At 40.4% G+C, this 25,952-nt stretch overlaps 1 protein-coding gene across 7 annotated transcripts in view; it reads right to left on the bottom strand.

Annotated features, from left to right (window-relative positions):
- The window catches only part of LOC146665305 (transcription factor SOX-6-like), a 104,512-nt gene that overhangs the window by 74,063 nt on the left and 4,497 nt on the right, over positions 1 to 25,952 (bottom strand). For 5 of the 7 annotated variants that reach the window (XM_085412903.1, XM_085412899.1, XM_085412905.1 and 2 more), the window contains exon 2: positions 14,253 to 14,323. The exons of the other annotated variants lie outside the window; for them this stretch is intronic. The gene's annotated coding sequence lies outside the window, so the exon portion shown is untranslated. The remainder of the gene's footprint in view (positions 1 to 14,252; positions 14,324 to 25,952) is intronic. 7 annotated transcript variants of the gene reach the window in all.

The raw sequence follows: 25,952 nt of genomic DNA, 5'->3' as shown, positions 1-25,952 counted from the left end.
AGAATGAAAGAAAAACATGTGATCATTTTTCTTTGTGTCACTGTTTTCTAAAGACAATAAGAGACTTAGAGAGTTAGGTGTATTTTTTTAGGCATGTTAGACAGCTGGACATGACAGTATATGTTAAAAATCAATTATGCTCTATAACTAATAACTAATCCTTGTTGTCTTTGAGCTGTATGGTCATAGTCGTCTGCACATTTATGTGTCCTAATTTAAAGAAGAAGCTTTTTTTTTTGGTCTCGACACGACTCATTAACAAAATGTCGCCTGACACGTAGGCAGAAACTGAGTTATTATGACTGAAAAGAAACAACCTTCCCCCAGTGAGACGGACAAAAAAGAAAGTCTTCCTATGCCGAGGCCCTCTCAGGAAACACTAATGTGATGGTAATGTTACACCAGTACCTGAAAAACAAATTCATTTTCACAGGCATCACTCCGAGGCTCTCCCAAAGCCTTTTCATATTGTCAGATATCTAGAAAAACATCAAGACTTTCCCCTGGAAACGGTTCTCCTGCCTAAGATGTTTCTTGGAAAGTGATACTGGTTAGATTGCCTGTTTGATAACTGAACAGAGCATGCACTGTTGAATGAGAAGTCTTAATTGTTCATCCCCGTGCATTTATAGTTTTTCTGCTTTGTTTTCCGTGTTTGCTTTGGTTGTTGTTGTTTTTGTTTTTTAATGTGACTCCAGGAATCCAACAAGCTGTTAATAGCATCATTATTAAATCTTTGTAATATGCACGTTTTTCACCTACTGTCTTTAATAATCACAATAAATGTATGCCCAGCAATTTTTCCTTTTTGGTTTATGGTCCTTTCTTTCCTTTGCTGTCGATGGAAATTTTTACAACCTTTAGCTCTCAAATGCACTCGGCAAATAAAGTGCTGGTGGTGGACAGCTATCTAAGTCTCCTTCTAAAACGTGGACAGTAACTTAGAATCCCTTTGTGTGTGGAAGAAAAACGAAAACCAGGGTCGGTATTTGGCAAGAAAGCGTTGTTCAGATCTGGCCTGGAACCTGGCGACTTGGCAGAAACAATCAGGCATTGTGGAGCGTGGACGGAGAGGGACCTGTGACAGATGAGAGCGGGAGAGAGAGGGCCCCCTCTTAGAAAAACAGTACACAAAGCGCCATTCAGAACCCAGGTCCCTTCTGCCACTTGTGGAGCTGGAGAAGGGCTCCGACAAAGGCCCCCAACTCAACCAATTGGGTGTAAAATCTCCAGCCGTCCCAGCTTTACAGAACTAAGGAAGTGGGAAATACCAAAGAGACAGAGAATAAGAAGAAAGGGAGAAAAAATCAGGAGAAAGAAAATAAGGACTTTTCTTGGAATTGTTAGTCTTTTGGACAGGCCCAACAAGAAAATAAGGTGAAAGAGACCAAACCGAAGATTTTAAATGGAACACTGAGGCCCATCTCCAAGTCTTTCTCTGCAAGAAAGATGACATTATCAATGGCATTCGCACAATACCATTTTGCATGTCTACACATTATATGCCACTTTTAAACTCAACAAAGTAACGCAGGGAGACGTTTGCAGAAAAAAGTGCTTGATGCTAAGAGCAGAGCAGTGGGCTAGTTTAGCCATGATGTTTAGCATTTTATTGGAGCATTAAACCACACTGCCACTGTCATTAAAAGTTCTCCATTACGCATGGAAAACTGTAGAAGCCATGCATTTCAAGTTTCTCAAAAGTTGTACATTATGACTGGTGTTTACAACAATAAATACAAGAACACAACAAAGCCCAGCAGAAGTGTTTTGGAGGAGACGTTAATGGGACAGAAACTAAAGTATATCAGTAATGTGTGTTTCGTATAAGACTGTAGATACATGTTTTTTATCACCCGTTTACTGTTAGTTTGTCATTTCTGCAACTTTTTCGTCACATTTATGTCTCTCCAGAAACACTTGGGTCGTATTTCGTGAGGTGTTTGTGCACTTGTGCAGCGTTTTTTCCTATTTTCCGATGTTTTCTTAAGTTCCAGTTTCTTTGATCTGGCATACGTCAACATGAAATTCTGCATTGGCTTTCCAATAGAACATTCTCATAATGAAATTAAAAGTAGATGTAATATAAAATGAGCTGATATGAACCAGAAAAATTTCTTAAAATTCATGAACAACAAACAATATCCAAACATACTTGATTTTGTTCGTTCGCTTTGCTGAAAACGTAAGGAATTGTTTAGTGACCATCAATGAAGTTCATTGAGAATTCACAGGTGTGAATGGGTGATGTGGTTTCTTTCAATGGATAAATAAAGAAAAAGAGGGAGAACTGGACTTGATGAGAGCAGCTCCCCCAACTCCTAAATCTTATGTCTGTCTGGACTCTCATTAGATCATCGCAGAGCGCTGCAAACAGAGGGCACTGTCATAGGTCAGACATGTGGAATGTGAACACACACTTGCTGCCCTGTTTTCTCCCAGAGATTTCTCATCATGGGTCTTTTGCCCAAAATAGAAAAGTTCAATAGCAGCAGCAGTTACCCCCCCAAACCAGCCAATTTCATCACTGGCTTAATAGCAAGAAAAGCAGTTTTGTTTTCTGAAACTCCAGCTCATTGGATTTCACTTACAGAGGCAGCTCTGTAGCTGTGCAACCAACAAGTAGCTGTTCTATTTCACTGCTGTAGTTTCGTATCACACGCAAAGGCAGGTATTCTCTGACCTTTTCATGACTTAGGTGAAACAATGAAAGAAGGTATACAGTGGGCGGATGCTGTGCATGACTGTTGGGTCCCAGCAGTGTCTGCATCAATCAGCCATCACAGCCAAATCCTTCCACAAATCTCAGGTAAATAGAACTTATTGTGCGAGTATGTTACACTGAGCGGCTCTGTCAGAAAATATTTACAACCACAAGGCACTCAGAGGGGAAGGGTAGAAGAAGCATTTAGGCAAGGTACAAAGTACAAGTTTAGCTCTTATTTAACAGACTGGTGTGATTCTAAACTGTAAGAATATAATCTAATAGTTGAAAGAAAGCTTTTTTAAATTTCTAACTTTATTTAAACAATGTCATTTGCCTCTGTGAGGGCAGATGACGTCAATTTTTGTCTGCAACAGACACAACATGTTGAAGGTTTATTCATATAATTGGTTTAACAACTTGGTGTAACACAAGTGGTGAAGATGTTGGTATACAGTTTACATACCAGATATGAAATAGTTTGGAGGCAATGTTATAAATGTTTTTTTTAACAGTGCCAACACAGAATTTCCACACTTTCACAAATGAACACAAAGAACACAGGGAAATCCCACACAGGCACAGGGGATAATGCTGCCCAACTAACTTACATAGAAAACATTTTATTTCTATCACGTCTGGAAATAGACCAAACAAACATATTTCTCTACATGAGAGACGGCCTTATTAACTGCTGATTGGTTATAAGGTGTAGTTTGTACCTTCAGTAATATGGTGGCGATGTTAAACTGGTTCCACACAGTGAGATCAGAACTATAAAATGTTCAGTCTGTCAGATGAGCCACTGAAAATCAGTAAAACAAAAACAAAGACAGAAAAAGAAGATTTGGTGGATTTCTGTCATTTAATTAGCATTAACATACCATATCAGGTGCAATATGTTTATATACAATATATTTTAAAATCATGTTAATGATATAAAATTTTACTTGGAAAAAATTGTTGTTGTTTTTTTCCAAGTATCAATTTACAAAACAAAAAGCAAAACAAGAAATCCTTCCTACTTTATGAGAATGTGGAAAGAAAATATTTTTATACTCCCCAGCATGAAAAAAATGCAGTTTAAGGATTTTATCTGTCATCATACGGACACCTGGAGCAAACACAGGGTTTGATGTCTCCATTAGTCCTGCTGATGTAAAAATCTTAATCAAAGCCAACGGTGGAACGGTTACCAAATTATGAATGCATCGTTTGTCAAGTGGGCGTAAACACACTTCATTATGCTCTGGGCCTGTGTGTTCGGCCTCTGTACCTCGATGATGCCGGACTAAAACCGCAGACCCCCAGAAATCCAGAAGTGGCCTTAGTGACCAACACTCTCCCTTGTGCTTTTTATTTTTCCTGGCATGTGAACACACCCCTAGGTAACACAAATACAGTACACATATACATTTATCTACTTCATGGCAACGATACAGCGTAAACCAATGAAGAGACCATTGAAAACCAAAGTCAACACTCAGTGGCTCAAAGGGACTGTTTGTCTGCAGCCCCTCGCTCACAGTAGTTAGAAGCCCTGGTCAGTGTGAATATTTTCTGTTCTAAGGCATGCCTCATAATATGTCGCATTAACAAAGTCAAACAGCGGACGTAATTATACCTAAAAATTTATAGTAACAAATACTGAAGGATTATAGAAGTACAAGGTATCTGTATAAGTTGGAAGCTTCCAAAAACTATTAAGAAACAGACTGTTTAATGAAGCACAATGTGAGGAATACAAAGTAAAGTATGTTTTTAATTGCTAATCGTGCTCAAAGGTGTAATTTCTTGTGAATATATGCATGCATATGCATAATAAATATAAGGCCACATCCAAAAGTTGAATCAAAACTATGAGTCTGAGTATTATGTAACTTTTAATAAAACTGAACATTCATAAACGAGCATATTTTATAGTCGGGTGGAAACAAGGCTTACATTATGATGGCAATTACTTGAGGACCCTTGAAAACCAACACACATTTGTTTCTGTTCTGCTCGTTCGTTTAAATGTCTACACCAGCATGCGCTCGTCTATGATCTCGCTTTCTGCTGACCTCTTTACACCTTTGATTTGTATCAGCTTAAAGCACACACAGCTTGCCATATGACAAACACCTTATGTGAGGTATTATGCTACAGTATATATCTGCGTGAGCTGATGGCACTAATTGAAGCAATTACCTTTGACCTCTGGAAGGCACCAGAAACCTTTGACCCCTTTGGGAATGAACATAACTCCACTGTGATGCACAAATAAGCTTGTTGCACAAGTTTTAAGCCTTGCTGTGCTTTGACCTCCGATATAGTCACTGAGAAGCTGTAAAGAAGGGTGAATCCAATTATCTTAAGAATAAAGACAAAACCATAAAGTCCTTCTTTTTCAGGGAGAAAGACATTAACTGTACTTGAACTCATCCTTAAGAACTGAGTCAATATTAAAGTGTTTCACTCTGCACAGGTGCAACTGGGTGCGGTTAAAATATCTCAGAAGAATGCAAATATATTTACTAAATCAAATACATCAAGGAGATTAACAATCAAATTGGGTTCATTTTCCAGAGGATTAAGTTTCAAAAGTATATTTCAGGGTGACAGCGGCAGTACAAAGTTATCACAGAAGCTTGTGGCAATACAACAGCTGCCCTCACACATGAGTGATCACATTAGCCCAGAGGCAAGCAGCAGAAAAAAGCTTTAATAAGTAATTTTAGGACTCGAGGGTCTCGCTAAGTTTGAGAACAATCATCAGACACGCTCAGACATGTTCAGTGTTCTTCAGTCCTAATTTACTGCATTGGCTTACCCTGTTCAAAGTTATAATTCATAAATTGTTGACTTAAGAGGATATAATGGTCCAGAAGAATTCAGGTCTCAGAAACGCATCACTGATATGACGTGCCGAAAAAACATCCTGAAAAATGCTCTTCGTTAGGAAAAAAAGCACAGCAATCCTAAAAAACAGTAAATGTTTATAGCATCTTTGAACACAAGGGTGAAAAGACATAATCAGTGCTAATACCCAGATACAGTGCTCTGAAAAAGGACCGGACGATCTCAATTAGTGACAAATTCCGTTTGAGCAGATTTTCCGCAATAGTATTTTTTTAAATGCGTCCAATGCTTTAAATGCTTAGATCGTGCCATTGTAATGGAAAACCAAAATCCTTTAAAACTTTGATGCAAACAAAAGAATTAGAATCAAACAAGCAGCTCTAGTGTGTCACATCATCTGCAGGAGCGTCCAAACAGGTGGCTTTTAGAGCACCCGGGAGGCGCGAAAGCCTGCTAATCCTAGATTAGGACTGACAAGTCGTTTCACTGCATGTCCCCATTGTAATCCCAGTTGCTGCTCTATCCGCTGACAATAAGCGTTGTTCCCTATCTGAGAAAGAGCTTTGACGATTTGTTAGCATGAAATGAATGCATTATTCAGGCGCATGCTACTTTCAGTCAGTCAATAAAAACATAGTTTTATTCAATTATTAACCATTTTAAATGCATAATGTGTACAGATGGCCCTACCAAGTCATCTTTGCTAAGAACATGGGGCTTTTCTTCACTTCATTTTGATAGTGGCTAACATGTACGCAACATGCAAGGAGTAAAGATGGTGGGAACGTGATTGCATTTTTAATGTATCAGATGCTTATAGATGCATGTAGCCGAAACTGCAAATCCAAGAATATAAAATCTTTACATTTTCCTAAAGTGGAGTTAATATTATGAAATTATCTTTCCGATTAAAGCATACATTGTGTGTCTTCCTCATGCTTTACAGCAACATTGTTGCAGATGTCTGTTCTATGTGCATTTGTGTTCCCTCACATTAACCCTGAAGGTACCAGCAGGGAAGGTTTCAGTGCTGCTTTTTGAATATTTTAAATGTTTCATTCCTTTTTTTTCTTTGTCCAATTGTGTCATTTTTACACTGATTTTACAATGTGGCTCGTTTTACAATAAAAAGCAGCAATAACAACAAAACATTTCCTCAGTTATTTACATTAACACTTTTTAAATTAAAATGGAAATTTTAAAAAAGGAAATTTTTCAAATGTACTTTTTTAATTACTAAATTCATTTTCAAACTTGCTTGCCATCTGTTTTTTCATAAGAAAGGCTACTTTGTCTACATATGCAAAACCTCATGGTTAAATTGAACATTAAAAACTTAACAGTAACTGTAGAGGTCAAGAAGGCAAATTATTGGTGATACATATATATAAATATATATATATTTCAATGTGTGTATTGTGTGTGTGAAATTATTTAAATGACAGTTATGCATGAAGTGATAGTTAATATTTGATACCTTGGATGAGTCAATAAACACTTGTATACTGTAGCAGAGAGAAATGAAATACTGAAGAGACAGCCCTGTAGCTGGTTTAGAAGAAAACAGGCAATAAAAACAGAATAGGTCACAGTGCATTTTTTTGTCTGGAATATGAAGAATGTAAAAACACATATAAAACTATACACAGCCACAGCCTTGGGTGTCGAGAAGTGTGCGTGCGTGCTCCAAGATCAGAGCCTCTTTAAACCACACAAAGTATCCATTGTCCTACCTTGCAGAGAATATACATTGTTCATGGTGCACAAGGCCTAACTTCAAACTAGGTTGTTAATCTAGCCAATCACAGCAGTCGATGTTCACAATGACTTAAGTCCTTGAAACAGGGCAAATATTTAATACTAAGGTGGAGTTGATCGTTCCAGAAAGACTGATGTCAGCTGTGGACAGTCTATCGATTGTGCATAATATAATGAAATCCATCTTACATTTGTTTATCTGACTAGTGGATGATATGAACATTCTGGCACACAAGCAACACGAGGCATGTTTTCAGTTAGTTTGCAATGGACAGGAAAAGGCAAGTATAGCAGTAAGACACAAAGAAGAAGAAGGAGCTATAGCACGTCTTCCACTGGAAAGCAAAATAACCACTGGGCAATGAATCAAAATAATTTACAAAAAGAACTTGGATTGGGTGGAGCGCTTTATGCGAGTGTGTAAATATCCCTCTCTGCTTGCTCTCAGTTCGTGGTTGGACTTGAATGTGACGGTTACTCGTCCAGCTGCTTGATTTTTATCGCATTAAGTAACATATCTGGACAAAGGTCTCACGGGACCCACACAAGAATTTCACAGTTGCTGGAAGGGAGCAATGTTTTTAATACAGCAGAGTTTCTTTTCTGCCTGGTGCCACTGGATGATTCTCGTCCTCTGTACGCTCGCTCTCTCTCTCTCTGTACAGCTGTTTTACTCTCCATCACAGCACTGGGCATGCAGGCTGTAAATCACAATTAGGGGGTTCATTAGATATGGCTGATTTATTAAGACCCAGGGCTTGTCTCTGAGCCTTTCAGCCATATATTAGCTAACTAAAGATCTCATACATAGTTATGAGACATGCTGTTTACTGTATGGCATATAGGGTCATATGCCAATAGACATTAATTATTGAGTAAGACTCCATAGGTTAAATTAATAGCATCCAGGCGATAAATCATTTGGATTTGTGTATTTTTCTTCAGTGACGCCTGTGTGGCACGCTTTTTTTCTGCATATCTGAGCGTGTATCTTTTTTATATAACAACAAACTGGCAGCAGCATCAAAATCTGTCTCTATTATCAGCAAGCAAACCGGCATTTGAAAAGGAGCCAAGTATTTTGGAGCCTTATCCAAAGGCTTTGACAAACATGCTCTAGAGCTGCTCGCCCTCTTAAACACAAGCACATAAATTTGGCCTGCATTCATTTCCCAGTTACTTCAGTCTTAAGTGTCTCTGGTATACATAATACAGCATTGTTACCCCCGTAAATTATCGCATTGTGTGTCAGCTTTTGTCAATTGCCTGAAAACACAAACCTCGATAAGGTGGTGTACATACTCTGAGTTATTTCAATTTAAATGTTCCGGCCTGCTATGCTTCGTCTGCCTGTACTGAATGCCTAAACTTAGTAAAGTACATCAGAAAAGCATTGCAAAAACATCCTGAAACTGCTAATCAAGCAACTTTTGATTTCGAAAACAGCCTTTCACAAACTTGGGCTGCTATCCAAAAATTGCTTGTGTTATTTCTTGTTCCTCCTTACATACCAGCATGCCTGCTCATCCCGTGTCACCTTATAGGCCAAGCTAGTCCTATGATTAGTTACAGCTTGAACAGGTGAGCTTCAACTTGTCCAGACCTACTTATAGTGAAATCCTATTGTTAAGAATAGAAGAGGGTTTACAGACACAGAATAGATGGGAAGAAGCAATAAACAAAGTCTTGATTCCCTCAAAACCCTCACAGTACTTAAAAAGACGCTTATATCATAAGATCAGTCGGACATAGCCTAACTGCATATAGTCGCCTGCAGGATAAAATGAAGCTAAACATCAGCTACGATTCTGTGTCAGGTGAATGTGTGTGATGGAGTCACTCATGAAGGCTTTAATTTTATGTAGCATTTGTAACATTTTGGTTGTGTCAGTTTCTAACTTTTTTCATGATTAAAATGCTAATTATTATTGTTGTTTTCAAAATATTAAAAAAAACTGTAACATCAGCCAGTCATAATTTCTCACCATCAAGTTTACAACGTTAGATGGAACCTGTGTATATTGAGCCCCTTTGGTTTTAAAAAAATTGTTTTTCAACACCAACGTTAAGCTCCTAAGACTCATAAATGCATGGAGCATTTAAAGGTTACTAATCTGAGCACAGGCATGTACTTGGAAACTCAGCACATACTTTCTTCTCGCTGACTCTTGCTACATAACTAATCGAGGGTGACAGAGAACAAAGGAGAAGATTAGAGGATTTAACGTGCGACACACAGCCACAGGTCAGCAGGAGGTTTAGTCTCTAACTGTGATTATGGGCAAGCAGGTGTCATCAGAAGAAGTAGCCAAAGACAGCGCATCTATGCCCTGCTGAACTGCTTGTTTCAGTCCCAGTGGGTCAGGCCTGCGACACAAGAATGTTGTGTAGCTGGGTAAAACTCAGAGACATTACTTAAACCACTGACACTGCTTGAATCTGACAGCTCCAGTCGGTGTAAGCCTTTGTTTGGTACTAAATAAACATTCAAATTTACTCCAAGGACTCTTTTATTACAGTGAAAGGCGCTGTCTTACTACTGCATGCCTAATATAATATGAATAACAAGCTTGTTATTTGTAAAACCGAAGTGATTCCTTGAACTTAAATTCTCATTTCAAAGTCCTTTCTGAAAACTTTCTGTGTATAAAGTCAGATGAATGGATTATGAAACGTGGCTCAGTTTTCAGCTTGTTGTCTCACGAGCTTTGAGAACATTTGTATCATTAGCTATAGTTGTCCAGCTACTTTATCAGCGTGGCCTCTAATTGCTCGACGGCACGGTTGATGTTGACGCTAACCAGGAGCGATGTCATCCATCCTCTCCTGCTACAATGGGGGTCATTGGATTAAGTTCGAGCAGGCTTTGTTAAAAGCTGGCGCAAATCTAATCAAGGGAGAGACCTCAATTATGCTAGCATGTACTTAAATGATCAGATCACTAAATTTGGAGGAGGGGGTTGGCCACTGCAGGAATGCAATCAGCGGCCATTAGGGCAAGTTAATTTTTGCTGATGGCAGCTTTCAAATGAGATGCAGGATTTTACTTTAATGAGAATACTGTAATTATGAGGCTGCTATGCTGTTGTGTGATGCTGCAGTGAACTGTATTCAGGGTTGCTTAAATTTTGATCGTAAATATAAAGCTGAGACAAGTCTCTTAACAGCAAGTGCTTGCACTGCAGGAGAGCCATTGTTGCAGATGTGCTGTTTGCTTTTTGACCTTCCTTCTTTCCACTTACACAGTCAACACAACATTCAAACACAAGGTATTTAAAACCCACTGTTTTTAATGAAGTGTTGAAGGAAACCAAACAGCTGAAAAAAAACACCTCATTCCAGCTACGGCATGTTCAAGAATGCAAAGAGGTATAGAAGCATATTGTCTGGAGAGAATAATACGCTGGATCACTGTGATCTAAGGACCCGGTGACATCTCCTGTAGCACAAACCACAACAGAGAGGCTGACCCTGGCCTCAGACCTCCATGACCCATGGCAGGTAAAACAGAAACCAATCATTCTTAATGTCAGTGAGTTTGCTGGCACTCCTTAACAGGAGGCCCGAGGTCTGAGTGTAGCAGCAGTTACCAAAAAAAAAAAAGATAAAATGGGCAAACACGCATTGGAAACACTTACAGTCCAGACACATATGCAAATAACCATGAGCAGGTTCCTTTCCAGTATTTTTTTTTTTTTTTTTGAGTGGAAATTTGCACATAAAAATCACACAAAACCTTTGACACCTTTTTTAATCTATGAAGAAATTCTTAAGTAGCAGCTGAAACACAAAGTGAATAATGGGAATAATGAAAGTGTTGCTTCATTTCACACCAGTTCAAGACAAGATCTGGATATCTGCAAATACTGAAATGTTTCTGTATATTGATGCAAAATGATTTTGTAACTTTTGCAGCAACAAATATTTATGAATATTTTTTGCTGCAACTGCGGAAACAAACTCCCAAAATGATAAAGAGTTACTGATTACTAATGGAGCCAATAGCAGAGGAAATGCAAGAAATATTCCCGTGTGCTAAACCTTTTTTCACAGACACTCGCCACTCATCAGTAGTCTGCAGTTCAACTTTGCCAACTGTGTCTCTGATCCAGGGATTAAAGTCAACAGCCTTCCATGTGAAGCAGGATGTGGATGTAAGAACCAGCTCGATAAATCAAAGGTTAAAATATAGATCCAAACTGAGGTCCCTCTCCTACACCTCCCTACTTTCTCCCTCTGCCTGATCATCCAGCTTGCGCATTACCTCATCAGAGGAGGATCTGCCTAAAGCCACAGCGGTCACACAACAGACAAAAGCGCTCATCTCCAGGAAGCCGCTGCCGCTGCCTGTGGTTTTGGAGAGAGGAGAAGAGAAGGGAAAAAGTGACTAAGCCCCACGGCTCCTTTCTTCTCTCTGCAGACTTAGGGATAAACGGAGGGATAAAGCACAGGGGGAGATAATATTTAGAGCAGGCCCCATTTCAAGGGCAATAGAAGAGAGAAAGTGGGGTATGAGCTTGGGTGGTTTGGGAAGTAGCCACAAGGGTCGGTCTATAATGTTACTGGCAGAGGGCCTTGCACCATGGACTTATGTGTAAGTGGGGAGGAACTGCTGCTGGCTTGGCCCTGCCTTAAAGCCAGGGCTGCTGCAGCTCCACGAGCCTCTTCAAAGAAAACCAGATGGGTCTCTGATGGGATGTTGATGAGGCATGAGTGTGCAAAACACCAACGCACATACAAGCACAAACACATATAGGAAACAACAACATACATAACACTCACGCATATGTACTCTAGCAGTTCACTTCTCTTTTCCCATCCCTGAAAATGTCCTTTTAAGGTATCCTGTCCACCACAGAAAAGTCATATGTGTGGATGAATCAGAACAGTAAACTAATTGTACAACTTGAAGAGGACACAACAGAGTTCTGCTAACATAAGATTAACATGAGGTTAACTGCGTAATGTTAACTAAGCAACACTAAATGTTGTTAGATGCTGCCCATTAGCAGTAATGCAGCTGAGTTCTCACACAAAGCTAAAGTCAAATGTTGTGGAGCAGATAAGGACATTTTCCTGGGGGAGGCCAAACAGGTAACCTCAGTGGGTTCATTAGCTTATTAGCTCATTTGTTTACTACGAATCATCCCAACAGCTGCTTGCTGTCTGGTAACTTGTCTAACTCTTTGCAAATGACTTCTATTACAGCAGCTATGTGTAACAGAGCTCTGAACACAGGGCTATCATTCTGCATAAAGTGGTCTTCCTTACTGCTCATTACGGCTCTGATTGAGATTTTCAGAAGACCACACTAATATCGCCTACAGCTTGAAATCCCGTGCCGTGGACATGGTGTGTCAGTTTATGGGTATATAAGCTCTGATCCTAATTCCCTTATGGAGCATTAAAACATTTTGGATTCACCGAAAAAGGAAGAAGAAAAATTTAGTTTTCCACACACTAAATGTGAACACGCAATAATCGACATTATCCTGTTTCACATTTGGAGCACTGCCCAGTGACGCCACAGACACATAACTGCTCTTCTGATCATTCGCTGGATATTTATAGCAAGTTAAGGCTTCAATTTTTGTAACTCAAGCACACAACATCCTCTTCCTTCCAAAGTCCTGTGAAACAAAGATGCCATAAATCATCGCTGTCACGACAGGATTGGTACCCAATAAAGACTGTGATTTTGTTACGAGGGTCCACTTGTCATCTTACCGTTATGTTATTGGATTTGAAAAGCAATTGCATGTTAAAAGACAGAATAATTTGATTTTGAGTTTGCAAATCAGCTGATGAAATTAAGGATGTTTGATAGAATTATAAGCGAGCCTAAGTCACCTGGGTGTTTTCCCCCAATCTTTATACAGTTCCTTACTTCAGCGCTTTTATCTATGACAAAACAAAATCTGTGAAAGGATTCCACAGAGCCACAATATTGCTCCCTAAATTGCTCTAGTTGATCATTCTTTTTAGTTTAACCAAAGTGGTGCTTTCTTTGATTTTTACTCATACTTCAGAGGGATGAAGGGGTAAGTACACTCAGTAATCAATCCATCCATCTTCTTAACCACTTTCTTCTCTCTTTATCTTTCTTTCCATCCGTAACCTGGCTTATTTATCTTGTGACCTCTTGCACTGGTCCCATACCCAGGTAGCAAACTGCAGTTCTAGTTTGTGATAAAAGATGATCTGACCTACCAGTGACACAAGGGGCACTAGACAGGGCCTTAATAGGTATTCTTAAACAGGAGGATTAGCCAGATGGTCAGATCACTCTTTTCTTCAACCTCTGCCATCTGTACATTTCATATGTCTCTGCTGAAACCACTGAGATCAGCCCCAGCGACTTCACCCGATTAATTTAGGCTAGTGTTACCTGCAGCACTATTTGACTCCAGATATAATCTTTATTGCTCACAGAGAGAAAGTCCATTAAAAGGCACACTGTAGGTCCCAGCAGTGAGAGGTTCCTGGAGTGATGCCTGTGGGAGCCTTTAAAAGACCCCTTTCTTCACCCAAGTGAAAGCGGCAATTGAGGGCACACAGGACAGAACACTACCAGGAGTGGAGGTCTACATTTGCTGCGAAACAAAATCAAAAGCAGTCTGTCTGTAGCAACGGAGGAGTGAGAGGTGGCTGACAAGCAAATAGCTGGATACAGTTTTGTTAACATGGGCTAGCATTCACACACACACACACACACACGCAACTCAGGTAACACAACCACTGGTGCAAAACCTGGCATGTTCAAACACCAGCGAGAGCCGCTCTGTGCTGCTCTGCCAAAACAATAGTGTTTTCTCTGCAACAGCTTATCATCTGCCTTGTTACTGAAGCTGTTATCCGAGGTGCCAAGCAGTGGCACAAAATCACAAAGAAGCTGGCGTGATACAGTGCAAGAAAGTACTTGTCATGTCAGTGGATGAGGAAAACTTACAGAAATAAGAGGCTTCAGCTCCAACACCCTCTTCACACTTAAGGATGCACTTTAAAATTCATGAACATCACCTAGAATAGAGCAAAACAGACAAAAACAAGGAATATTTTGTCAGATAACATCTATGATGAGATGAAAACTGACATTTTATGTGACCCTCCAGGGCGACAGCCTTGCCATGCAAATCAGGAAATATTTTTCAGTGCTACATTTTTTGCATCACGCCAGCAATGGTTTGACAAACTATGAAAATTTGAATTGGGATCTGTTCTTGGAGCACAGTGAACACTCTCACCCCACCTGGGAGCTCTCTGTAGCGGATGTTCATGACAGAACAGAGCTCCTGTATCAAGTCCGCGGCAGACCCAACAGAGGATCAGTGTATTTCTTTCGCAGCACTTTCCCCTGCACAAACAGCGGCGCACACTGAGCCATGCAAAGCCCAACAAATGACAAACAACGTGATTCTTGTACGCGACTTTGAAGTTTAAAAAAAAGAAGAAGAAATTGGCTGAAATCTGTCTTAATGTGGTTAGCGATGTCTGATATTTTCTTTTAAAAGCTGATTCCAGCGAGAGCACGGAAAAGAAATCTCTCATCAGGTGGACAGCTCACCATTCCTAAAATAACCCACTCTCACTCCCGAAGCTAACCGGGGGTCAGCCTCATTATAGCCTCACTCACACACACACACACAAGTGCAAACCACAAGCAGTCATTTGCTAAACCGGATAATAACAAATAATGACAACACTTTGAAGGTACCATGATCAGGATGGAGTGAGTCATCACTCTGAGGGAGCCCCAGGATGAGAGAGAGATAGTCATAATTAAGAAAGGAAGGTCATTAATTTATGAAAGAAAGAACTGACCAGGATAAGGAGGCTCTTAAAGACAGAGTCTGTGCAGACAACGACAGACAAAGCAATTAAACACACCAAAGCAGCATTTTTCTGATGCCGCTCATCATCAAGTCACCCAAACACAGCATCTAAGTGCTACAAAGGGGGCCATACAAACACCCCTTTGATTCTACCATTTGAGCCTAATTGAGAACAACGAAGAAAAAAGCAAACACTGGGCTTATATGATCTTTTATTCATGTCTTTAATCAGCCAAATCATTCTCTCGTAGAAGCATTTTTCTCTCAGGGCACAATTAAATCGGAATCTTATTCTGAACGGAGAAAATCAAAGAAGTTCTGATAATAAAACTGATAACAAATAATGGGTAAAAACACATTTTGGTGAAACATCCCTGCAAACATTTCTGTAAGATGCAACTCTCTTTGTGTGTCTCTCTGTCTTTGCCTTGAGCAGCCACTGACTCAAAAAGCCACTTTCTCAATCAAGTGACTGCGAGTTGGATTCCCCTGAGCAGCGTTCACACTCCGCAGCTCTCGCTGACCCGTCTGAACACGTTCCAGATGTCTGCAGAACCAGTTATTCTGTTTCCTCTCTTTCTTTTTAACCCCCCCCCCCCCCCCTCTCTCTCTCCCTCTTTTCCCCCGTCATTCCTCCGTCCACACACCCTGCCACTCATCTGCAGATGGCAGATCTGACACCTGGAGGATGCTGGGTAATCGGAGAGACAGCTGGCTGTCCAGTAGAGGAGCACTGCCGCAAAAAATGCACAGACTCAGCAAAAATCCTGTGTGTAAGGACCCACTGGCTTATGCTGGTGTGCGTGTTTTCTGCAGGATTTCTGCACATGTCCACATGTGCATATGCAATGTGTAAACAGTGCTTATACCCAACGGATCTGCTATAAATGTGTGTACTGTAGAGCCTGAAATATAAAAGAACAAAAAGAGAGCTAGTCATCTGAAGTAAATTAATGCAGGAATTATTTACCCAGTTCTTCGCTGGAAGCAGTGAGCACTCAAATGGACGTTTATAGACCAGGTGACACACACTGGCTGTTTTTATTTTTTCCTTTAATACGTTGTGCTTGCACACTCATGCTCAGTTGCTGCTCTTCACCACTTTGTCAGATCCTCATCTCAGGGAGGACCTGACATAGGAGATCCAGGCTATAGAGCCATTCCAGGCTTCTCCTGACAACTGCAGGAAGTAACAGCTACCTTTTTGGCCCACTGTCCAACAGCTGTAAAATGGCACATGTCACCCTACAGTTGAGCCAGCTGCAGGGGGGAAAGTGTCTGATATTTGCAATAGATACTGAAAGCAGCAAAACAAAAGGTCTGAGACAAAAGACAAAAACCAAAGCTGTGACATCATTGCATTAGGGAACTTTTTTTTAAGAAAAAGAGGTGAGCAATACCGTGCACGAAGATACCCTGTGTTATGTTCACAGCGAGGCCAGCACCTGCACAATGAATGCACGCATTCACGCAATAAAATATGCGCAGTCCCAAATGTTGTCTTGTTGCAGCTGTCAATGCCACTTGTGCAATCGTGGACACACTGGAGAAAGAACAATGGAACTCTATTAGGCGGAAGCGCTCTCAATGAGCGTGGCGCTGCATGAGGCTCTGTGCTGCCACTTCCATGTCTGCACCGTAGGAAACAGTGCATGGTTCCAGCTAATCATATGGGCAATTAAACCAAAATGAGGTTCACTTGACCCATAAATGATGCACTTATAGCGCACACTGCCTCTCTGAGGGCCACTGGCCATGTCATCCAGGCCTTGTAATGTTTCAGAGATTTTTTTTTTTTTAGTATTTTCACTCTGGGCCCGTAAGAAGGGAAACCTGCTGTGTGCAACTATTAGCACTGAACTCTTAAATCTGTGCACTATGAAACTGTGACAGACATATAGACAGTGCTTCTGAGGTTGTATGATTCATTCATCACAGTTTACAAATATTAGTTTGACAAAAAAAACTTTTGCACAAATTATTTGTTCTATGAATTTCAATTTTTAAGAATACTGCTGCTTTCTTTACTCTGTCCTTGAAGCGTGACATCCTAAATGAAACAACGTAGCTTGTACAACAAGCCCTAAAGCAAAACAATGTGCTGCTATTCCTGCCTTTCGCTAAACTATACACACCTAGATATTCAAGCAATAAAGGGAATATGGATGGATGGATGGATGGATGGATGGATGGATGGATGGATGGATGGATGGATGGATGGATGGATGGATGGATGGATGGATGGATGGATGGATGGATGGATGGATGGATAGATAGATAGATAGATAGATAGATAGATAGATAGATAGATAGATAGATAGATAGATAGATAGATAGATAGATAGATAGATAGATAGATAGATAGATAGTTTTAGACTGCTAAAACATTTAGTTAAGTCGAGGAATGGATAATGTTTCCTTATTATGTCAGCAGGAGAAGAAAGGATTGAAGTCTTGCACGTGGGTGGCCAAACTGCTACAGAATTTTTTTTACATTTTTTTTTAAAGGTGCAACAAGGGAAGGGGATGTTTGCATGAGTGAAAAGCCTTTGTGTTCCCTTCACGGAATACCTGGGCGAACATTACAGAAGCTTAAGTGACAACACGCATTTCTCTCCCAAGTCGCTGTTAACATGAAATATTGCTAAAGTTAAAGGTGGGAGGGAGACAGAGGACGGTAGGGGCAAGCGCCAGCACATATGTCTAAACCTCACCCCTCTGCTCACCACCCTTAGGAGATTACATTATGGTGCTCACCATTGTCCCGCTTCTTCAAGACAAAGCCTGTTCCACTGTGCAAACAGCGCGCCTTGGAAAGATTGTAAAAACAAGAGGTGAATGTCAAAGGCAAAAGTGAATAGGATCTCTCCCTTCTTTTGTCGAGCTGGTGAGGTATGCACAAACACATCGCTGCGTGACAGAGAAGAAAGGAGGGCCTTGTGAAGGAAGGAGCTGGAAGAAGTTGGAGCGTCTTCGCATGAAAAGGCCAAAACCGTGAGAAGTTGCCTGCTTGACTCCTGGGCCTATTGAAAACTCCCATACGCAAGCATTTGGATGAAAGACCCCCAGAATACACAAGACATTACTCTGAAGACAAAACACAAAGAATGGAATGGTGACCTCTGGGTGCCAAGAACACAGAGACTGCAAAATGCTTCTGTGTCCAAGAGAAGAGAAAAAAAACTAGCACACAATAACATAGTCATCAAGAAACATGTTAATTTACCCCAAAATGATATCAGATGCATGAAGACACGCCAGTCTTTGCAAAGCTTCCAGTGTCCCGGCCTAAAGTCAACCTTGTCACGACCCAAACAAGGCTTTAACTGTCAGGGGCAATTAATGAGGGCGACCTCAGCTCCCTCTAATTTACAAGGCCAGCGCCAGTCTGTAATTAATTGCTGCGTGCATAAATGTAAATGAGTCCACTGGGGAAGTAGAAGGAGGGGGGGGGGAAAGGGCTGTCAGGCCAATATTCCAGTGGGGAGCAATCTGCTAGAGAGGGAAATGATTTAGAGGACAGCACACAAATCTGCTGCTCCGTAAAACACGAAGAAGCTGAATGTGAGGGGAGACTTGTTGAGATGGAGGAGGTGGTCGTCAGGATTGGTAGAAAAAACAACGGGAATAACTGCGGTGGCAATAAATATCAACCGCTTTATTCCAGTTGTCTTTTCTCCATACGTCCGCTTCAAAGATACGGTTTATCTCATCACCAGAACAAAAAGAAAAACACCATCTCACACTGCTCCTGAGTGCTACTTTGTGGTAAAATGTTTCTTTCTTTTTTCTTTTTTCATGCACACATTTTATTTTATAGAATTCTAAACCATGATGTCAACATTTATTACTTTATTTCTCCACAGTTCTGTAAATTTTTTTGACCTTTCAGTTTACCTCTCTTAGACTTAAAATTTCCTTTTCAGCCTAAAAAAAATAATCACGGGTTAACACACGTGCACACGTTTGCATTTGGGTTGCACCATCCCAGGAACATCTTGTGGGCGTCACAACGAACTTTAGAGGTGGAACTTTAGCAACTTGATGCGACCTCTGACAAATCATTATCCCAACATGTAACCGTTATGTTCCATAAGATTTTGCTGAATATTTCATTCTCTCCGCGGCATGACTCACTCCATCGTCACCGTCCCTAAGTTAGATCTTATTCTCTGGCACAAAGGGTGGTGAAGCATGTCCACAAAGCACATGAAAAATCAAAGAGGAGGCAGGCAGAGGAAACATGTATGAAAATTACAATAGCCGCTGTCATGCATAAATCTCCTGCACAAAGGGCCGCCTCTTAACTTCTTTTGTTTGGGCCATAAACAAACAGGTACAGGAACCATTGTCTGGTCAAAGTTGCACAAATGTGAGGAAAAACAAACATTAGATGCACAATGTAGTGCAGAGACAGCTAAAGACACAGGCATGCGCACACACACACACAGAGACGTGGCAGGCGGCGCAGCAGCTACAGTAACATCTTTACAACATAAGCTCCTTTTCACTACAGCGCTCAACAAAGGCAAATTAGATTTTTCCTACAGCGGGCCTCCAGCAATAACAAGTGACATCACAGGCCCGTCTATGTATGTTTCCCATATTTAACGGGGAGAAACAGCGTTAGCTCCTCCAGAATGATACTGAACAGCTTGCTGAGGCAGCATGTTTCCCTCTTGCAGTGGCAGGCACCATCAACTTGAAGGACTGAGGCAAAAGGCCATTTCATTTTGTCACACAGAGCCAGTGCGACTGCCCTGAGCGCTTCTTTGCCGTGTTTAATCATTTCATTTAAGTTCCTCTCAAAATGTGCCGTTCATGTTAGATACCATCAACAGGTGGGGCTCCTGAAGACCCTGATGGCTCACAGCAGAGTAAACACACACAGTGCTGCTAACACCAGTCACCATATCGTGTGTATTCTTGTGTGTGAAACCGTCCAGCGTAAATGTCAGCAGGTGATACTGCTGTCCACCCAGCCATCTAAAATGCGTTGGCCCGAGTGGAGGAAACCTGATGTCTGAGCTCGGTCAGCTCGATACCCGAGCCAGCGCCACTCCTCTGCATCTCGTCATCGCTGAACACCACACACCCCATTTCTGCTAATCCAACAGTATGTACAGAACATAGCATGCCATATACAAACAGGCATGAGCCAGCAGAGCTTGTCAAGAGCATGTCGTTAATAAATACACACATTAAAAAAGGGGGATGATCCTTATGTGTGTATGTTATGAAGACAGGGCTCTGCCTTTTCTATTCTGAGCCTCACAGCTGATATCTTGTTTTCTCTCTTTTTTTCTGTACTGCTGCCTATATCTCTCCACTTTGAGCCCAAGTGGTCACCACCATCCTATGATGACAACGGCTCGATTAAAGACTTCTTTATGGCTCAGAAACCATGGCAACGCCCTGTGTAGACAAGCTGGCTGATGACCAATTGGATTCGGTCCTGGGCTCAGCGGGTGGGACCATGTCATCCTGGCCCTCACTACTTTACCACAGGATCATTTCAGAGGCCTCGCACCCCGAACCCTGCTTCCACGCCCCATTACTCCAAACCACTACTAGTGGTAAAAGTGGAGGTTACCCAGCCTGCATTTAGAACAGCGTGACGCTTCTGCAGATGGGAGGAGCAGGAAAGGACCAAATCATAAAAGCAATGTAAACATGAACCCAGAATCCAGCCTCCCTGGGTTTGTTTGCAGCTGTTTCTTTCTTCTTCTTCTTCTTTTTTTTTGTTCTTTAACTTTAAAGAGGTTATTAATCTCTCTCAGGTTGTGCGGCCAGGAGAGGGAAAATAGAGTGACACTGGCTATGCGGCAAAAAACTACAGATTCCTGAAAAGGCACGTCCCGATTGGCTTCCAAGGAAACTGTGATATATGCTGTTAAGAGTGAAACTATAACTGACAGTAATTTTCAAAAAGGAATTCTGTTCTTAATCAGCGTGAACAGCACCGAGGGCAAATTACGAGCAGAGTGGAACAGATCAGACCCGGAGTCACCAAAAATGTAGATTCAGATTTCACATTTAATAACTCATGACCACGTATGCACGGAAATGACATCTCAGTGGAATCTACTGTGTTGTGCCGTAAATTATCTTATTTTAACAAAATAAGAAACAAAAAACTAATGTGCAACATAAACTATAACTATGGTCAGAATACAAGAGCAAAATGACCTCAAATATAAGTGAACATTTAAAGGGGCACTGTGCGATCTTTACATCAGTTGTCGTGAAAGTCAAAAAGGGTTTAATAAGGATACACTTCTGTGGGAAACATAGTTTCCCTTATTTTTCAAACTTGACCCAAATCATCAACTTAAGCTCAACACATCTGAGTTTCTGTTGCTTCAGTTTGGACAGTTTTTACACTTTCTCCATTATGGAAATAACCCAGTTATTTTAAAAAGAACTTGTGCAAGTTTTTCTTGCTTGTTTGTTTTTCTTGTCCATTCCTTTATCCAATCAGATCATGATACGTGTTTACAAAACAGGCTACAAACCATAGATGATAAAAAGATGGATAAAGCTTTGGGTCATATGGATAAAACTTTAATTCTGGTCATTCTAAGTGTCAGAAACGAGGATTATCCAGTTCACTGAACGTTAGCCAATGAGCATGGATTTCAACTGTCCCACCCCCCTGCTTGTCACAACTGGTTTCAAAACACCAAAAGACAAAAAAAATATTCATCTCAAACTTTTGTGTCACAGTGGCTACATCCATATTTTACACTGTCTATCCTACAGACCTTTTTTCTATCCATGTCTCTATTTCTTCAAAATAGACCTAATTACTATGTAAATTTGTTTCCAGTTTATTTGTTTTATTATTATAGTTTGTAATTAGTTTTTTACACTAAAGTAAATTCAATTTCAAAGTATTGAACTAAAGTAAATTCTTTGCTTGAGCCAAATAAAGCAGTGAAGTTGTGACAGCACTCCCTGTATGTTTTGATAAACGCGTTGTATGCCCAAGGATGCATATGTGCGTCTGAGTATGAATGTGTGTGGGGCACTGTCCTATAGCCAAAGTACACATGCACAGTAGCGTGTGGTTCTATTTTGTCAGTATGAGCATCATTTGCCACTTTCAGCTGTTCATCAAAATGCTCTCAGAAAGGTTCATGGACAGCACAAGAGGACTTTCCTCTTGCCACAAACACTTCAACACATTTCTTTTTTTCCCCCATCCTTGGACAGACAGACTTGCAAAGCAAGTTCAATATGAAACTTGCCGTGTTGTACTAAAGTGGCCCTGGAAGCAATCTGTATTAAAAATCAGCAGATTTTTAAAAAAAAAAGAAAGAAAGAAAGAAAGAAAGAAAGAAAGAAAGAAAGAAAGAAAGAAAGAAAGAAAGAAAGAAAGAAAGAAAGAAAGAAAGAAAGAAAGAAAGAAAGAAAGAAAGAAAGAAAGAAAGCAAATAAATACAGAGCACCTGGGAACGATTTGTGCAACATCAACAGCAGAGTTTCATCAAAGGGTAGTGCAAATAAATTCTTTTGTTTGTTTTAACCTGTTGGGTGTGCCAGAGGGGTGGGGCCTATGTTGCATGACAATCCACAAACAGCAAGCTTTGCTGTTAATTACACAAAAGTGTAAGTGTAAACAGATATTCAAACACTTTCATTGGCTTGATAAAACTTTCCAGCAATTGTTATTAGATATAATTAGTAATTAGATATGGAACCCCACCCTTCTGATTTTGAAGCAGCATAAACTACACAGGAGATGTTTACCAATGACACTCGCCTTTATTCAGTCCTACAACAGTACAATCCACCCAAGACTCATTGCTTTTTTTAAGATGTGAGCCAGTACTAATCATTAACGTTGAAATCTTTCTTGATCAGCTTTACTATTAAATTATAAAAATGAACCACAGATAAATTAACATCTGAGGGTTTGTATCTCCCACACAGGGCATTTAATCCTTGCAAACACAAAAAATAACAGGACAAACATAAGAGTATCAGTTGTGCACTGCACAACTTCAATCTGCAGAACTTTTATATCACCATCACAACAAGTATAACAAACACCAACACAATTACCATGGCCCTAGTGTAGACAATAGCAAAGACTCCCACCAATCATACGACTCATGTCATGACAAAGTAGAGTGCCACAGGGTTTTTTTTGTATGACAGTGTTTTTGGTTTACAGAAAGAAGAAAGTAAGTTCTTTTTCTTTACATTTTTAACACAAAAGTTCCAATCTCTGGGTCATGGCTGATCATCTTTACTGCCAGCCACTTCATATACCTTTAGTTTGGAGTGTTCAATGTAACCCAAAAGGAAAGGAAAGGAGAGAAAGAGGAAGACTGAAAGGCTGAAAGAGAAAGTGGGAATGCAAAAGCAAAGCCGATGGACCAGGAAGGACTTAAAAACCTCCTGGAATTGAAAAACGTGCTTCTCTGTGTGATTTCCTTCTTCTGTAAATTCATCAGGAGTGTAATTGCCAAAGCATCTGCTGCCTCTGCTGCTACAGTCCAAGGCCACGACTGCTGACTGACAGATAAGGAGCCACTAGAGCACTTGTGTCAGTCACCTGGTAGCCCTCTAGCCTTATTAGAAATTCAAAAAGCCAGCGATCAGATAGGCCTGACCAAAAATAAAGGCTAACCACAATCATCTAACTTATCCCGATGTACTCTTTGTTTTTGACATTTACTTCTGGCGTGTGCTGAAGTTTAGGGGGTTGGTGAACTTCAGGAAAAAAAAAAAACAGCCATGTCTTTTTCACAATGAGTCAGCCTGTTTTAAGAAACAATAAAGTTACAGTGATGGGTTTTACATAAGCAACACTGAAAAACTACTGAGACGAATCTCTTCTGCTGCAACATTACAGTATATAAAAGAAATCAAATGCTATATCTTCCTGTTTTTTTAATTGTTTTTTTGTTTTTTTCTGCTTCTTTGGGTTTTTTGCATTTACTGATTTGTAATGTAATTGTGTTGATTTTTTTTTCACAAAATAAATAACATAATTCTGAGAAACAAATTTAAGTTCATGTGATTTTCTTCCCTTTTTTGTCCTAATGAAAACATCATCAAGTCACTTTTCACTACCTAACATCGTAGTCATCACGTAAATGTAAAAATGTTAGCTGGTTGTTTCAGATGCCACAATTTAATTTGTAAATTGCAACATGACTACAATGCAAAGTAAATAAAATCCCACTTTTTCTTTCACACATATGTCTCCACAGGGGAATCAGAATGACAGCTGCTTCATTTAAGGATGCATAAACATACCTTAACTGGGCACAAAGTGTCTCAGCATTAACGTAAAATACCATCCTGCACTGCTTCTTATGTGTATAAACCATAGGCTGGATTTGCTTGGTGATTTATGTTGCCTCAATAATTTAGTTCTTACATTTCCAAAAATAACTTTTTGCAGCGTGGAGAAAAGGCAGCTCTCTGTTTCGTGTCAGCGGTGATGGTAAGTTTTTCCACACGAGAAAAAGCAAGAGAGCAGCAAGAACGATGCTGCCATGTCCACTGCCAAGTCATTCAAATCTCAAAATGAACCAAAAAAATTACAAATGTTTTTTGTTTTACGAATTCATATCATATGATTAAAAAGAGCTTTTGTTTAAAAAAAAAAGCAGTAAGAGGTTTAAGGTGGATTGAAGCCACCTTTTAGAAGTTTTCCTCTTCAGGCAGAAGGCCTAGTCTGTGTCCGTGTTAACAGTACAACAACCATTTGTCAAAGCGCTCGTGTAAACCACATATTTAGAAATCTTACTCTATCCATTTGCATGTATATAAGAGCTAATGTTAATGTTGCAGACATCAAAGGTTGGCCACACGATGCATAAAGAAAGAACAGGCAGAAAACAGCTGATGAAGATGGAGAAAGTTTGAGCTCCTCTGTGCATCAAGAAACCCCAAAATAAGAAACGCAGTGAATCTGAGAAGATGCCATAATGCCGAGCAAAGACTACATACTGTATGCAAAAATGTGACATGGACGAGAGAGTGTGTGTCTTGTGTGCTTGCATGGAGGAGATTGTCATTAAGAAGTGCATGTGTCAGGTAAGCTCTTATTTTGAGCTTTTAAAATTGGAAGGCTGGGAGCAGGTGCTGGAGATTCACCGGCAGAAAGAAAAGGTTACCTCGAGACCACCGAAAGAGAGGAGAGAGAAGAATGAAAATGGCACCCCGTTATTCTCTGCTCAGGGGAAAAATTAAGAAGCTGTTTCCAGGGTTATATCATGGTGGAAACATGGGGACGAATCCATAGAGCAGGATGTCCATCCAGTCAGGCCCACATTCACACACTCGCAATGAAGGCACATACATGCGTGCGGGCAGAAAGTCTTGTTATAAATATAGAAATTCATGACAAGGACGCACCATACAACACACTGAAAATCCTTTTATAGGATACACACCTAACTGTGCTACAAGAACACACACACTGCCGTGGTGCACGCTCATGTGCAAAAACACAATGTAATCAGTGAAAATACGCGTGAGAACAATTAGTCACACATTTGTCTGATTTCTTTCTGGACAAGCGCAAAAAACACAAAAGATGTGAAAGTGCACTAAACAAGCATACACATACATGCACTGTGCGCACAAACACACCTAAGCTTCCACTTTGGTTGGGAAACTTATGGGCATCTGCCAGCATGTTTCAAGTGCTCATTCTCTGGGGCCCCAACCTTTCTTTTTCAGCAGCAACACTGCAATTTGGGTGTGCCGTTGGGCCAGAGATAAGTATAGGCTGACTAATATGCACTTAGGACTCAGGGAGAAATACTTACGGCTAAATGTTTAATTTGTGTTTG

The sequence above is a fragment of the Rhamphochromis longiceps genome, linkage group LG7 (assembly GCF_057381845.1).
Source record: "Rhamphochromis longiceps isolate RC_006_pf linkage group LG7, R_longiceps_female_GT1.1, whole genome shotgun sequence".
Taxonomy (NCBI): Eukaryota; Metazoa; Chordata; class Actinopteri; order Cichliformes; family Cichlidae; genus Rhamphochromis; species Rhamphochromis longiceps.
Note: the sequence above shows the minus strand (reverse complement) of the source record. Positions and strands in the feature narration are given on the sequence as shown.